Source organism: Ornithorhynchus anatinus, chromosome 10 (genome assembly GCF_004115215.2).
Source record: "Ornithorhynchus anatinus isolate Pmale09 chromosome 10, mOrnAna1.pri.v4, whole genome shotgun sequence".
In the NCBI taxonomy this organism is placed as follows: Eukaryota; Metazoa; Chordata; class Mammalia; order Monotremata; family Ornithorhynchidae; genus Ornithorhynchus; species Ornithorhynchus anatinus.
Genome location: NC_041737.1, coordinates 45,399,682 through 45,415,547, shown reverse-complemented (window position 1 = coordinate 45,415,547; position 15,866 = coordinate 45,399,682). Strand labels below are relative to the sequence as shown.

The 15,866-nt window shown below is 40.5% G+C and overlaps 1 protein-coding gene and 1 long non-coding RNA gene across 4 annotated transcripts in view; one reads left to right on the top strand and one right to left on the bottom strand.

Moving 5' to 3' along the window:
* Positions 1-15,866, top strand: part of GRM8 (glutamate metabotropic receptor 8) — a 458,029-nt gene that overhangs the window by 182,641 nt on the left and 259,522 nt on the right. The gene's annotated exons all lie outside the window — the stretch shown is intronic.
* Positions 13,141-14,429, bottom strand: LOC114814507. The gene is made up of 2 exons (XR_003762298.2): positions 14,320-14,429; positions 13,141-13,237 (listed from the first exon to the last, which is right to left on the bottom strand). It is a non-coding gene; the product is annotated as an uncharacterized LOC114814507 (long non-coding RNA).

The following is a 15,866-nucleotide window of genomic DNA, read 5'->3' as shown; positions in this document are numbered from 1 at the left end:
AGGGATCAGTTCTTTTGTTTTGGTGTAGACTCCCAAATGCTTAGCATAGTTCTAATCACACACCTGGCACTTAATTCATTCTTTCACTTCTCTTAGGAGTTTTAGCTATATGCATAGACTTCTGTTGTGGATCAGGCTGGATTTATCTGTTTAGAGGTACAAAAGGATCCTTTTTAGGCCTTTAAATTATGTTTTTAATCCATATAAAATGTTACTCTATGTTGTGAAAATTTCAAGACACGCGTATATAGTAGTAGTGAGAGGATTACGCTTTTATGCGGTGCACTGTACTAAAGTTTGGGAGAGGATACAGAGGTGGAAATTAGACACCCAGCTCTGGCTCACAATCTGAGTGTTTCCTTTTTTTTTTCTTTTGGAACAATCTGGGGACAGGTGTTTTTTAGGATGCTACAAATTGGCTGGATTAAAAGTGCCATTGTTTTTTACCACTGCCCTTGCTGCCTCATTTACACAGCCCTAAACTTGATTACACAGAGGCTCCTTGGTAGTCTTTGATTGAATGCTCAGAATAGGGGAAAGGAAACACATTTCTAGGGATTGCTGAAAAATGTTCTCATGAAATTGACAGCCTGGGTTCTATTGTTAAATCAATTGAAAATGTTGTTGGAGATCTTTCAGAGATAAACAAATCCTTTAGGGGCAGCAAAATTAAGAGGTAATGTGACATGAAAAAAAAAATTAATTGTAATGTTTGAATCTTGAATTTGCCTGACAGGGTGAAGACCGATCCAGTGGGGGTTAGTTAGCAGGAAGACTGACTTGAATTGGCAGAAATAATTAAACTCTTGGGTTTAGACAGGAAAAAGGAGCAAATTTTAGGCATTGGAACATCCCAAATACCTACAAATGCCTTTATACAGATCCTGCTAGAGTAAAAGGAGCCATTTTTCTATTGAAGAGAACAAGAGCAAAGTGGGACAACTTTATAAGTAAAAGCAGATCTTTGGATCTTGATTGATGGGTCAGGAGAAACTTCTTGAAACTTCTTGAAAGGTTTTCTGGGAAATATACCTTACAGAGAAGTCTCCCTGACATATTACAGAGGGAGACGTGAAGTCCGAGAGGGCCACCACCAAATAACAAAAGAACAACATATGGAACAGATTTGCCTGTATTTTATTAAATCATTTAAATAAGTTATTTGCTGAGTCCACAAATAAACATGCAGTGAATAGATTTTTTTTAGGGAAGCAGTGTATCACAGTGGAAAGAACACAGGTCTCAGAGTCAGGGGACCTGGCTTCAAAGGTAAGCCTGCTACTTGCCTGCTGGGTGACTTTGGGCAAGGTACTTAATTTCTCTGTGCCTCACTTTCCTCCTCTGTGAAATGGAGCTTCAAACCCTGTTTCCTTCCCCACCCTCCTTAGACTGTGAGCCCTTTATGAGACAGGAACTATGTCTGACCTGAAGATGCTGTATTTCCCACAGTGTTTAGTATAGTGCTTGGCACACAGTAAGTGCTTAAATGCAGGAAGGGAATGTGCTTGTTTGATTGTTGTGTTGTACTCTCCCAAGTGCTTAGTACAGTGCCCTGCAAACAGTAAACACTCAATAAATATGATTGGTTGATTGATTAGTATTATTATTTGCCGTAAAAGCACACTGTGGAGTGCAGATAGGAAAGTTGGAGAGGAAGGATGCTTAGAAGAGAAGGCCTCAGATTTTGGCTTTAGTGCCTATGGGCCCAGATTACGTGTTGTGGTTTAGCAGTCAATTGGCACACTGGCATCCTTATGGAAATATGCTTTCACATGTCACTGTAAATACTTTTTCTCAAAGGTTATAGCATTACATGTGTGCTTCATTTACATATATCTTTTATCATTTATGTTTTTGCTTTACCTACATTGTTCCACTCCCACCTCTTTCCCTTTATTCTAAATTGAACTGTAATCGAAATGTAAAAATTGCAGGAAAATTCTTTAAGCTTTTCTCATTCTGAAGCTTGACAGTAATTACTGTTGAGGGGAATACAGGAAGATCTCATACTGTAATTTAGGGATCTCAAGCTATTCAGAAAACCCTCCTTCTCTATCTGTGGTGTTTGGACAATTAAGTTCTCTAGGACTATGTGCCATGAATTGCAGAAGAACATTTTCCAGATGTTGGTTGAAAGTATAATTGTTGACCTCAATGACATGATAATTTAAATTATTTTGTCTTTTCTTCAAAGGCATTTGTGTATTGGTAGCCTTGTAAGATAGATTCAGTGAAATGTGCTGTTGCCCTGGGAATTTCCCCCACAATTTCCAAAATAATTTTTTGGACCACCCAACCATTCCTGTAGAATTTTCATCTTCTCTCAGCCCCAGACTCCCAGTGTCCTAAATACCCCTCATAAAGCTAGGCTTAAACCTAGCAGATATCAGCCTTCAATCAACATGCTTAGAGTTACCTTGAAGACCTAACGAGAAGGAGAAAGGAGGCCCAAAGCATCCAAATTCATTTTTTTTGGTCTAGACTATGTTTGTTTACACTAATATGACTGGATGTCCCCAAAAGTGTGGGGAGGAGAGGGGTCTTGAAAATCAAAGTTCTGTCAAGCCCCAGGAAAAGTTTAAGGAGGTACCTATTATTGTCTGAAGCCACAAAGGCAATGGCATTGGTGTTGGGGGAGGCAAAGACTAAGCATCCTCCCCTTCTTTGCTGATAATAATAATAATTATGGTATTGAAGTACTTACTATGTGCCAAGCACTACACTATGCACTGGGGTAGATACAAAATAATCAGGGCCCACATGAGGTTCAGAGTCTAAGAAGGAAAACAAAGATTGAATCCCTATTTTGTAGATGGAGAAAGTGAGGCATAGAGATGAGAAATGACTTGCCCAAGGTCACACAGCAGCATCAACACTATCCTTGACCTGGCCATTCCGGCACTGGGCATATTGTGAGTTTCTAGTGTGCCCAGGCTGCTGGGTACCAGCTTTGCCAGAAACAGGGAATGTATCTTTTATATTGTACTCTTTCGAGCACTTAGTACAGTGCTCTGCACACAGTAAACACTCAATAAATATGATAGACTGAATGGCCAACTATCTTTCATACACGTCCTTAGGACTAGTCACAACAGGTGGGGTGTGGTAGAGGTGGCTGTGATGGCAGCTGTAGTAACAAGAACAGTCCCGGCCCAGCAAGGACCAGTTGAGCTGGGGCTGCTGTAAGCATTTCTGCTACCTCAGCTCAGCGGACCCATCTCAGGGATAGGGGTGAAGGACAAAGGTGAGAGGAAGACTTTCTTTCTCCCCACCTCTCTACCTGTGTTCATTTTTATGCCCAGAATTCTGGCCACCATAGGTTAACCAACACAAGTTTTTCAGTTCTGCCATAAAATGTGTTTTCAATAGGATGTATCGGTAGAATGTGCTTAGAAAGTTAGAAAGAAAAGTTCTTCCAATGGAGTGCTTTTTGAGCTTGACTTAGGCTTGCCATGCTTTAAAAGAAACCCCTTGCATTTACATGCATGGCATCATAAACCCCAGCATGAGTCTTCTTTAACTTGAGATGTAACAAGAATGCACCTCTTGTGTTTATTTCTCAGCCCCATTACTAGGTTGTAAGAGTCTCACTTCTTCATTCCATTGCTTTTCTAATTCAAATATTTTTCCAAGTCTCAAATCAATATTGATTAGCTCTTAGTTTTGGGGACTGTTATTCTTACAGATACTGATAGGAAAGGGAAGGATTTACCCAGGAGCCAAAAAGAGACCTTGATAGACCTGATAAAGAATAGAACATACACTAAACACACCTTCGGACAGAAGAGCAGTTGGATGAAAGTAACGACATGCACCAGGGACAACATTTTGTTAAATCTTTTCAATGTGGTGGGACTGAAAGGCTAGGGACTCACATGAAAGTGGTGTTGCCCTGCTTATATTTACAGCCTACTGATTTGCTACCCTCTTGACTTTTCAATTCTTTTAGAATGCTTAAAATTCTAGAGGGAGAATCCCTTTTATTTTCCAAAAGAACACTTTCCCCAGGAGGAAGACAGACCGAGAAATTCAATATTTGAACATGAAGTAAAGAAAATGGAATGCAAAGGATTAAAACAAGTCTTCCCTCCTACTCCCTACCAAAAAATGCATTTTATTTGATAACTGACTCCTCCTCCCCCAGTATCCTTCCCTCCCACCAAAGGAGCAGTGTTGTGGTTCACTTCTGGTTGGAGTGTAGATAGGGTAATTTTCCCAATTCCAAACTTCTCAGGATATCTGAATGTTTCTACAAAGGACCCATCTGAAATTAATGGCTCCCACTTACCCTCCTAGATTATTTATTAGCAGCTGGAAAAGAAGTTTCTGTTGGGGAAAGATCAACTATCAGATCTTAATATAACTTTAGGGAATGTGGGGAGAAATGTTTCCGCCAGCTGCTGGTGATTGTTTCCTAAAGACAATTAGGAGGTTTTTCTGTCAATCTCCTTATCTTTACCGAGCTCCCTCAAGAGATACAGTATACCCCTTGCTCCCTATGGTCCACTCCCCAGAAGGCTGATTTGGAAGAGTCATTTTCTTCCAGGATTCTCTACCATGCCTGAACTGATTGAGTAGATGTTCATTCCAAGCTCTTGAATGTTTTTTTCATAAGATATTTGTTAAAAGTGCTAATTATGATCCAAGCACTGTATTAAGCTCTGGGGTAGAGACAAGATAATTAAGGAGGATACAGTCCGTGTCTCATGTGGGGCTTACATTCTTAGTCCCCATTTTACAGATGAGGTAACTGAGGCACCAAGAAGTGAAATGGCTTGCTGAAGGCCACGCAGTAGACAAATTGTGGAGCCAGAATTAGAACTCAGGTCCTCTGACTCACAGGCCCATGCTTTTTCCACTAGGCCATACTTCTCATACTATGTTTTAGAGAGGGTTATAATGACACCCTATATTATGGAATCTAATTCACTTTTTTATATGGGAGTCTTTTGTACAGCAGTCACGGGCATGCATACATACACACACAGAGTCAATTCTTAATAATGTAGTAGCTCTTTAATATTTCAATCATCAGAAGCATCTATTGAGTGCTTACTTTGTGCAGAGCACTCTCCTTATGCACTTGGGAAAGTACAATATAAGAGAGTTGGCGGACATTTTCCCTACTACAAGGAGCTTACAGTCTACAATTTCCACTAAAGCCAGCCACTTAGCTCCTTCTGAAATTTCTTAGTCCCTAGGGGTAGGAATCAGGGAGTAAGGAAGAGGTAGAAAGTCTGTGCCAAGCAACAGCCCTATCCCTTTCCCCCTTGGCCCATCTCCCTCTATCTGTGTGAACTGCTAAATGCTACTGGGAAAGGAGCCAAGGATGGAATATGTGTGGTCATGTTTCATTTTCTTATCTGATTTCTTCTCAAAAGGGCAAGAGTTCAGCAGGAATTGCACAGAAGGTTTTTGGATCAGAGAAGAGGTCGCCTCTCCCTTAGAAGCAAAGGGAAACTCACAAAAAATGTGAATTACCAATCGTGTAGTCACTTTATTGATTCCCTGCCTTCTTGCATTCACCCATATATTCTTTCAATTCAAATTTCTACAACCCTCCAACTCTATCAGTTTTTAGTTGCCCTCCAATTTCTCTACCCATCAGCTCTCTCTCTTCCCCATTCCATGCTCTCTCTTCCCTAACAGTTCTGTTCCTTCTTGTTTCTTCTTCTTCTGATAACTCATTTCTTCATCCTTTCTTTCCTCCCTTTTCCATAGTTCTCTCACTTTCTCTTGCCCCTGTTCCCTTCACTACCTGAACTGTCTTTGGTCTGTGACTGTTGCTTTAGGAAGGGCAGGGGTCAGAGTTGACTTCTGCTTGGAATACACATGACATAAGCAAAATAGCATCAAGGAATAATAATAATAATAATGTTGGTATTTGTTAAGCGCTTACTATGTGCAGAGCACTGTTCTAAGTGCTGGGGTAGATACAGGGTAATCAGGTTGTCCCATGTGAGGTTCACAGTTAATCCCCATTTTACAGATGAGGTAACAGGCACAGAGAAGTTAAGTGACCTGCCCACAGTCACACAGCTGACAAGTGGCAGAGCCGGGAGTCGAACCCATGACCCCTGACTCCGAAGCCCAGGCTCTTTCCACTGAGCCACGCTGCTTCCAGGAATGGAACTGCTCCACTTGTAAATGGCATGGGACACAAGTCAGGACACTTGGATTCTAGACCTAACTCTGCCAAGAGACAGCTAGATGACCCTGGGCCAGCCATTTAACCTCTTTGTCTTTTGCCTCATCTGTAAAATGGGGATAATAGATCTGCTAAGTCTCCTTCTTTGATTGTGACCTGACTAAATTGATAATAGTGTATTTGTAGAGTGTCTAGTATGTATTTAGTGCTGGGGAAGATACAATTAAATCACAGTCCTTGGCCAACTTGAGGTTTATAATCCCTATTTTACAGATGAGAAAACTGGGCATGGAGAAGTGAAGGACTTTCCCAAGGTCACATAGGAGGCAAATAGCAGAGCTGGGGTTAGAATGCAGATCTTTTGACTCCCAGTCCTGTGATCTTTCCACAAGGCCACCCTGTTTCCTTTGATTATCTTTTATTGACTCCAGTATTAACATATTACTTGGCACATGGGAATTGCTTTATAAATACCATATTTTGTATTTGACACCTGCAGGAGCACATTTTATCCCTGCTGTGTCATACCAGACCACACAGCTATTCCATCAGGCCTATCCATCTGCTCACCAGGACAATATGCATTGGATTCTGGTTCTATATAAGCCTCTTTCTACTGAAATATTTATTTCTGTGGCATTATGAAATCAGGGAACACAAACCCCTCCTCAAATCAGCTTCTCAGAACTGAAACTCATAATAAAGACCTCCTGGCATCTTTTAATGCTGCTGTGATGGAGAAATCAACTCAATCATGATTTTGTTTTGGAACATTATAAGTTAGACTTTAAAGTTTTTAGAAGGATTATTTAGGTGACAGCCTCTTGAATGATTCCTTGTCTCACATACTAATCCATTCCCCTCTTCAGTGGCACTATTATGAATGAGGTATTGCTGTTTTTTATATTACTAAATTCTCAGGTGGTGTCCTGACATATGAAAAACCAAAGCAGTGCTTAAGATTTAGTTGTATTCTCTTCATGTACGTGTTGCACCATGACAAGTGATGGATAGATGAAAATTCAGTAACACTTTAAAATCCATGGGGCATTCTTATCCAAGGTTCTAACTAAGAAAGAACGCAATAGGGAAAAAATTACAACCCCTTCCTTAGCACACAAGCATATCAGAAAGTTTTCTTTGTATTTCTGCTGCTTAGTATAGGGCAATACATCAGTAGGTGCTCAATGAATACTATTGCTTCTGCTCTAGGAATCAAGTGCCCCAGGTTCTTGACCCAGTTCTGCTTGTGGATGGCTAATGTGGTTGAAGACCACACATACCTGGTAGAGTACAGAGTACAGAGAAACAGAGTTGGTAGACATGCTAACTGCTCACAAGAAACTTTCAGTCTGGGTGGAGAAATAGGCATTAAAATAAATTACAGATGTCAGTCAATTGTATTTATTGAGTGCTTACTGTATGTAGAGCACTTTAGTTAGCACTTAGGAGAGTACACTATAACAAAGTTGGTAGACACATTCCCTGACCCATAGTCATTCATTCATTCAATCATATTTATTGAGTGCCTACTGTGTGAAAAGCATCACACTAAGTGCTTGGGAGAGTACAATATAACAATAACAGACACATTCCCTGACCACAATGAGCTTACAACCTAGAGACAAGCTTACAGTCATGCACATAAATGCTGTGGGACTGAGGGTGGGGCAAATATTAGTACAGATTCAGATTCTTTAGTCTCAGAACCATGGCTCATTTACTGTTCCTAGTAGAAAGATACATCATCACTACTGCTGCAGTTACTACTATCAATCAATCAATCATACTTTTTGAGCACTTACTATATGTAGAGAACTGTAATTAAGTGCTTGGGAGAGTACAATTTTACAATATAGCAGAGTTGGTAGACACACATTCCCTGCCCACAATGAACTTACAGTCTAGAGGAGCTTGCAGTCTAGTCTACTACTACTGTGCTGATTACTATTAGTGACAAAAACATATGATTGGTAAAATGTGCAATTTGGAATGGATTGTAATCCATGCATATTTCTTTTCATCCATGCCCATATACATGGATAAGATTTTATTTAATAGTGACACTACTAAATTAAAAAATTAAGGTTCTAAAGGCAGATTAAAGGGGAGGGACTGAGTAGTTCAGGAAGAAATGAATGATCACTAAATAAGATAGCTCTAGACTAGACATTCTGATTTTTGCTGCCTGTCTCTTTTCACCTCTATGTCTTCACTAGTTTTTTTTTTTTCCTTTCCTGTTCAAAATCCTCCTTGAACATTTCCACCTTCCCTCCGACATTACTGGAGTGACTGGTATTCATTCTGAATTCTGCAAATGGTGCAGCAAATCTGCTTTGGTTTGACGGAGTAGGTCTGGCCGAAGGGCCTTTCGAAGTCAGGGATGACAGGGCTGGCCTTAGGCACTTGCCCCTTGTGAGACAGAGAGAAAGTCGCTTCCCCATCTGGGTCCATATCAATCAATCAATGTTATTTATTAAGCGCTTACTATGTGCAGAGCACTGTACTAAGCACTTAGGAGAGTAAAATCCAACAGAATTAGCAGATATGCTCCCTGCCCATAATGACACAACTTTGTTATGCTGAGAGCCTTAAACTTGGCCAACAGAGGAACACATGCAATATAATGTAAAGACGTCAAAAAAAAAAATCTCACCCCAAACTAAAACCGCTTCTCCTGGAGAAGTGCTGATCCTTCCCCTTGCTGCATGGCCCATGTTTTCCCCTCCTATTTCCCTGTCAACAGGCACCAATTGCCAAGCAGGTGGGGGAAGACTGGGAACTTTTCCAGTTTTCAACTGCTGCTTCTCCCAAGTTCACCTGTTGACACCCCCTTTGACAATGCACCTTGAGGGGACTTACTCACAGTCTGAAACCAGCCTTTTGGGTGTGGGAAGATATGCATTTGATAGCCCTCTAGTTTCCACTGCCCATCTGCATGGATTTTTACTTTGTTAGAATGAGTTCAGATTCAAAATTTTCAGAAAACGGTTGGCCTAAGAGGCATCTAGAAGAGGCTGCCTAAGCCTCTATCTACCTCTGAGCAGGCATATACTTTATCTGTAGCAGAGATAGTCATCTTCCATTTTCTTTAATAATATTTTTCATTCATTGAGTCATATTTATTGAGCACTTACTATGTGCAGAGTACTATACTAAGCACTTGGGAGCATACAATATAACAATAAACAGACATAGTCCCTGCCCACAATGAGCTCACCACCATATCTTCCTTTGGAAAACGTGTTCCAGAGTCTCCCAAGCCTTGCAGTCAGAAAGTTCTTCCTAAGGTTTCAAATGAATCTCCATGACAGAAATGCAGTTTACCCAGAAAGCAAACTGGAATTTTATAAAAGAAACTGTCTAATTCTGTCCTCTCTTCCTCAAGGAAGACTATAGAGTAACGGCCTTGATAGGTCACCAATCTAGATGGATAGGAGAATGATTGAAGAAAAGATGATATGCCCCCAAATACATCAAATGTGAGTTTTTAAGGTTGTATAAATTCAATATAGGTATAAACATTTTGCTAGCTGTAACTATTCTTTTACTAACCTTCATCATTATCTATTTTTATTGGCAGGATTTATTTAGTGCGTGCAGGATGCTGGATTAGGTACTTGGGGAAGCATAAGAAGTATAAAATGTATAAAATTCAATTTCTTCTTAGGAGATTTCAATCTCATAGGGAACCAGGAGGCAATAATGGACAAATGGACTATAATTTTTAAGAGGGACAGAAATGAAGGACATGGAATTGCTAACTCTTGAGGTATAGGTAAATGTATTTTTATTCCCATCTTTTTGGACCATCAACAATATTTTTATAGTCTATTGAATTCACTATTAGGTCAGTTAAACATAAATTGAAGCTACCTGGTAATCTGTGTAGAATTTTGCAGCTACTGATTTTTGAAAACTCTTTTCAGAGCTATTTTAGAAGAGCCCGGTGACCAAGTCACTAAAAAAAGATGTTCTCAGTGGTCTTCTGTTTTCACTGAAAGGCCTCCTAGCTCACTAGAGACAAAACGAGGGCCTGGCAGGAATGCAGCAAGATGTGGATTTGTTCTAGGAATCAGGAGCCATGAATTCAAATTCCTGTTGGGTTATTTTTATTATGTGAGACTGGGAGAGTCTTTATTTAGAAAGAAACCAAGGAAATGTGTGCCTGACACTAGGAAGCGCTTAACAAATAGCATAAAAAAAATTTAGGTGGTATCTCCCAAACTGTAGCTTCCTTTAGGCTCAATGAATCGAATGATGATGCAAATCCCTAGTCATTACCATTATTTTTACATAAAGGTAGCAACAGGCTTGGTAGTTAACAAAGTAGGCCAGACAGACAATAATGATAGTTTATAATGTACCTTTCTAAAAATGTAAGCCAGAATGTGCTTCATAGGAATATAAAAAAATTAAACCAAACTGGGCTCCATGCCCAGACATCCAGACAAGCTGCAAACAAACACAACTGGGTATGGAAAAGAAATGTCCTCCAGAGGAAGCTCTGGTCTTAAAAAGGAATCTAAAATCATCCCTGGTTGAGAAAACCTCAGTGACAGTTAAAGAGGAGATTAGCTGGTTCTAGCCAGAAATACAGAATCGTAGATGGGTGGGAAGGGGGTCCCAAATATAATGGTGTAGTTCCCATCAGGACTGGCCTCAGAAGTTGGTGGCCCTGAGAAGGGAAAAAAAGCTGTTGGTTCCCTGTTCTTTCTGACTGCACTACATTATGGGACTCTTTGACCTCTCCCCTCCCCCTCCTTGCATTCTCCTCTGAAGCCTTTAGTCACACAGGCCCCAATTCTGACTCTAGCTGAACACTTGAAAAATTTTAATATCCTCTCTGGCCAAGTTGCCACCCCCGCTGTTCCCTCTGATGTGCCCTGAGGCAGTTGCCTCACTTACCATCTGACGCCAGTCCTGATCTCTGTTTTAATGCACTTTGAATCTGGAAGCAGAGACCCTAGACAGTAGGTGCCTGTTTCATTGGAAGAAGGCAGGAAAATGAAAAAATCAGTGGTATTTATTAAGCACTTAGTGTGTGCAAAGCACTGTCCTAAGTGCTCGAGCAAGTACAAGGGAACAGAATTGGTAGACACGATTAAACCAACAGCCTTTATAAAGCACCCCAAAAGGGCTTTCCGTATTTGGTTGTTGAGGTCATGGTAACCTATAATAGACAAAGCCACCAGCATCTCAGGTGCAGGAAGGAACAGGTAGGGAAATTGGGCCAGGCAGGTAGCAGATTATAACCAACAGACTGAAATAACAAGGTCCAAAAACACAATTTCCCCATAAAATGATTTTGAAAAATAAAGGAGGAACAAAGTATTTTTTTAAGTCCTGCCATATGTCTTTATAGGGTTGGGATATGGAACTGGAAATGTGGAATGGGGAGGAAAACATCTATTTTAAGAAATAAATGAAGAGACTTACTTAAAATTCAGTTTTAAGTATACCATAAACTGTGGGGACATTGTCTTTTTGCTAGAGATGGAGAAAGGGCAATGTTTCACCCCTGCCTTTGGAGAATCTGCTGACTAATTTTTCCCATCATCATCATAATAGTGGTATTTAAGTGCTTATTCTGTATCAACCTCTGAACTAAGCTTTGGGTTAGGTAAAAAAAAAAATCAGAATGGTTAGTCCCTGTCCTTCATATGACTCAGTTCTGAGGGAGGAAGATCAGGTATTTATTCTCCATTTTTTTAGATAAAGAAACTTTATACAGAGAAGTTAAATGATCAAGGTCACACAGCAGGCAAGTGGCAGAGCGGGGAATAGAATTAATGTCTTTTGGCTCTCAGGCCTGTGCATTTTCCACTAGATTATACTATTTTCCCAACTCCTCTCAGAAGAGTAAAATGACCTCTCTGCTGTGTATTAAATTTGGGGGAAACCATAAAAACTTTGAGGATACCTTGGTGTGCCATAACTGTAATTTACCCAAGAGACATGACACTGGATTTCAGGGCCATTGGGATGAATGTTTCAAAAGTCCAGTGGCACCAAGCCTGAGCAGGGTCATTTCTGAGCAGATGGGCTGGGGGAGAGGGGCCTCTCTGTTGGTCAGGGGATCTTGAAGGTAAGGTGGAGTGGGCTCACCATAAGCATCCCTCCCGATTAGGGAGCACCATTTCTGTCATCTATCTGCCTCCTCATCCCTTCTTGGTCAGGGCAAGATGGATAAAGAGTCAAACCATACTCTTTTCCCCTCTCCTTTCTCCTACCAATCTAGGCACCTCTGTACCCTCTGCTGGGACCAGATATCTTGACTTATGTGGGAGGGGATGGGGGAACTGGGGAAATTGTCCCTACTTAGTGTCGTCCAAGTCCTGCCCAATTTAGAAAATCATAGTTCTCACTTGGCACGTCTAACAGCAACCTCCTCACTGCACTCCGAAATGATCTGTCTTGCAGCCAACCACTTGCCTGCGTCCTGCTTCTGGTCTGGAACTCCCTCCCTCTTAATATATGGCAGACCACCACTCTCCCCAACTTCAAAGCTATATCAAATTCACATTTCCATAAGGTCTTTGCCAAATATGCCCTCATTTCCCTTTCTCCCCCTCCTTTCTATATTGCCTATGCACTTGGTTCTATACTCTTTAAGCACTTGATAATCCCCCAACCTCAGTCGCACAGCACATTTGTACGTATCCTTAATTAATTTTAATGTTTGTCTCCTACTCTAGACTTTAAGCTCCTTGTGGCCAGAGAATGTGCCAACCAATTCTGCCAAGCACTTAGTACAAGCTTCTGTACACAGCATGCTGTCAATAAATATAATTGATCTGTTGTTCCATCTCCTCTGTTATGACAACCAGTCATTCACATTTATTAATCGCTTACTGTGTGCCGAGCACTGTACTAAGCTGTTGGGAAAGTACAATAGAACAGAATTGGTGGACACATTCCCTGCTCATAATGAGCTTACAGGCTAGAAGACAAAAAAGACAGATTGTGGTGGAGATATAAGAAACATCTAGTTTGTTTATCAGCAGTTTTATTTCTTCATCCTGACTGTGCCTTCCATTTCAGGATGTCAATGGGCAATATGGGCCAACATAATCATCCTTGTTGAATCTGTGGAGAAATGGAGGGTGCAGAGTTTTTAGCAACTTGCCAAAATGTGCAGCAAATCTTCTCGGCAGCCAAGACCTGAGCTTGGAACTCTTCACTTTCAATGCTGAGTTTCTTGTAAATGAGGCTTGCACATTTAGCTTCTTTGATCTTTACTTAGAAAGCAATCTCAGGATTGTTAATGTAAGTATTATTTTGCTCTCACTCCAGTCTTTCTACAATTTCTGACACTTAGGTGCCCAGATTGAAACTGAACAGATGGGAAGAGGTGGTCTAGGACTTAACTATTTTATGATGTAATAATGCCTAATTCATAGCTAGCAGAAACAGTTTGATTCCATTCAAATAGGTACTTAGTGTCCATTGCAAGAGCTCTTAAGTGCTTTACAAAACAGAGCCAAACATATTTTGGAGGGAGAGAAATATTTGCAGTGGTGCTTAGGTGGTGGTTATCGGAAGAATGAAGAAAAGAGATGCTGAGAAGAGGGAATCTGCAGAGATGAAAGGAAAACCATTTTCATTGCCAGACGCCATTTCAGATTTACCCACTTTGCCCACTACTTTTCATCCATAAGCACCTCTTGAATTATCCGTGCTAACAATCTTATCTTTTATTTAACCTCATCTCTTTTGCATATATTTTAATCTGCATATCAGAACTCCTATGTCAATTAATAGTATTTATTGAGCACTTTGTATAGAGCACTGTACTAAGCAGTTAAGAGTATACAGTAGTGTAAGTAGATTCTCCCCCTCTAGACTGCAAGCTCATTGTGGGTAGGGAACATATCTTTCAACTCTGTTCTATTGCACTCCCAAAACTTAAGGAAGTTTGTAGTCTAACAGGAGAGACAGACTTTAACATGACCAGAGAAGGGGAAGCAACTGAGTTTAAAAATATCTACATAAGTGCTGTAAGGGGCGAGAGTGAAAGATGATGAGTACCTATATGTTGAGGGAGTGAAGCATTTTAGAAGTTTACTAACATGTTAAAAGGCTTTTGTTTATAGTTCAAAAGTCTCTTTAATATTTGCAATACCTCAGTTTCTGATCATTGAAAATCCCACTTGAAATGCATTTATTACCTTTCTCAGAGGAATCCTGGCAAAAAAATCCTTGACCCTTTTCCTTACAAAAGTTCCTTCCATTGGAGTTGAGGAGTAGAAAGCAGAACACTCTTATGTTCACCATTCTTCATTCTCCTCTCTCTCTAGGTGTTCTCAGTGAGCCAAGATGAATCGAATTTTCAGACAAAATTCCATGAGACAAATGACTAAATGTTTGGAGCCCAGATATTTGACAGTGGCTGAGTTCCATTTAGACAATAATTTTATATTTCTATCAAAAGAGAGTACTGGAGGTGTTTTAAAAAAATACTTTCTCACTAAGTCCAGGAGACATAGTTCTAAACTGTTCCCTTCCTGGAGCTGACATTTTATTAGTGCCACACTTACAAATCATGTTTGCATTGTGTTAATATGATTTTACAGGCACAGGAGGTTGTACTCATTGACAGTGTATAATGTATGCAGGCAGTCAAAAATCCAAGAAGATATATTATCAGGCAGGGTTTAGAAAACAAAACACAAAGTTGAGTTCTGTTTTTATAGGTAGCCACATCTCAAGAAGAGTATAATAATAATAATAGTGGTGACATTTGTTAAGCGTTTACTATGTGCAAAGCACTGTTCTAAGCGCTGGGGGGAATACGAGGTGATCAGGTTGTCCCACGTGGGGCTCACAGTTTTAATCCCCATTTTCCAGATGAGGTAACTGAGGCACAGCAAAGTTAAGTGACTTGCCCAAAGTCACGGCCGGCAAGCGGTTGAGCTGGGATTAAAACCCATGACCTCTGGCTCCCAAGCCTGGGCTCTTTCCACTGAGCCACACATATGATTGATTGAAGAAAGCTAGGATAAGTATGTAGAAGGATAACAAAGGCAATCAGAGGGATGGAACAGCTTCTGCCTTTGGAAAGACTGAAAATATTGAGTTCCCAATTAGAGAGAGCTAGAACTTCCCTAAACAGTGAAAGGTGTGACAAGCAGAATATAGAATTGCTACTCTTCAAAGCCCAGCCTAACAGGGTTAGGGTACATCCACTGAAGTTGAGGCGCAGCTTATTCTACTAGAAAGAGCATGGGCCTGGGATTCAGAGGACCTGGGTTCTAATCCCGGCTCTGCCCATTCCCTGCTGTGTGACTTTGAGCAAATCACTTAATTTCTCCCTAAAATGGGGATTCAATGCCTGTTCTCAACCTTACTTAGACTGTGAGTCCCATGTAGGACAGGAATTGTGTCCAACTGATTAAATTGTATCTACCCCAGTGATAAGAACAAAGCTTGACATGTAGTAAGTGCTTAACAAATAGCATAATAATAATAATGTTCAAAATAAATACAGGTATTTTTTTCACCAAGCATAATAGTATATGACATTCATTGTCTACTGAAGGCTGTGCACACCAAAAATAGGCTCATCCAGACACTGAAAGGTCCATAATGGACCATTAGAAGTAAAGGGTGGAGATCTATCTACCATGTGGTTGGAATACCAGGTTGGGCCTCTTAGTACAGTGCTCTGCACACAGTAAGTGCTGAATGAATGAATGAACCATCTTCCTATTTCTTC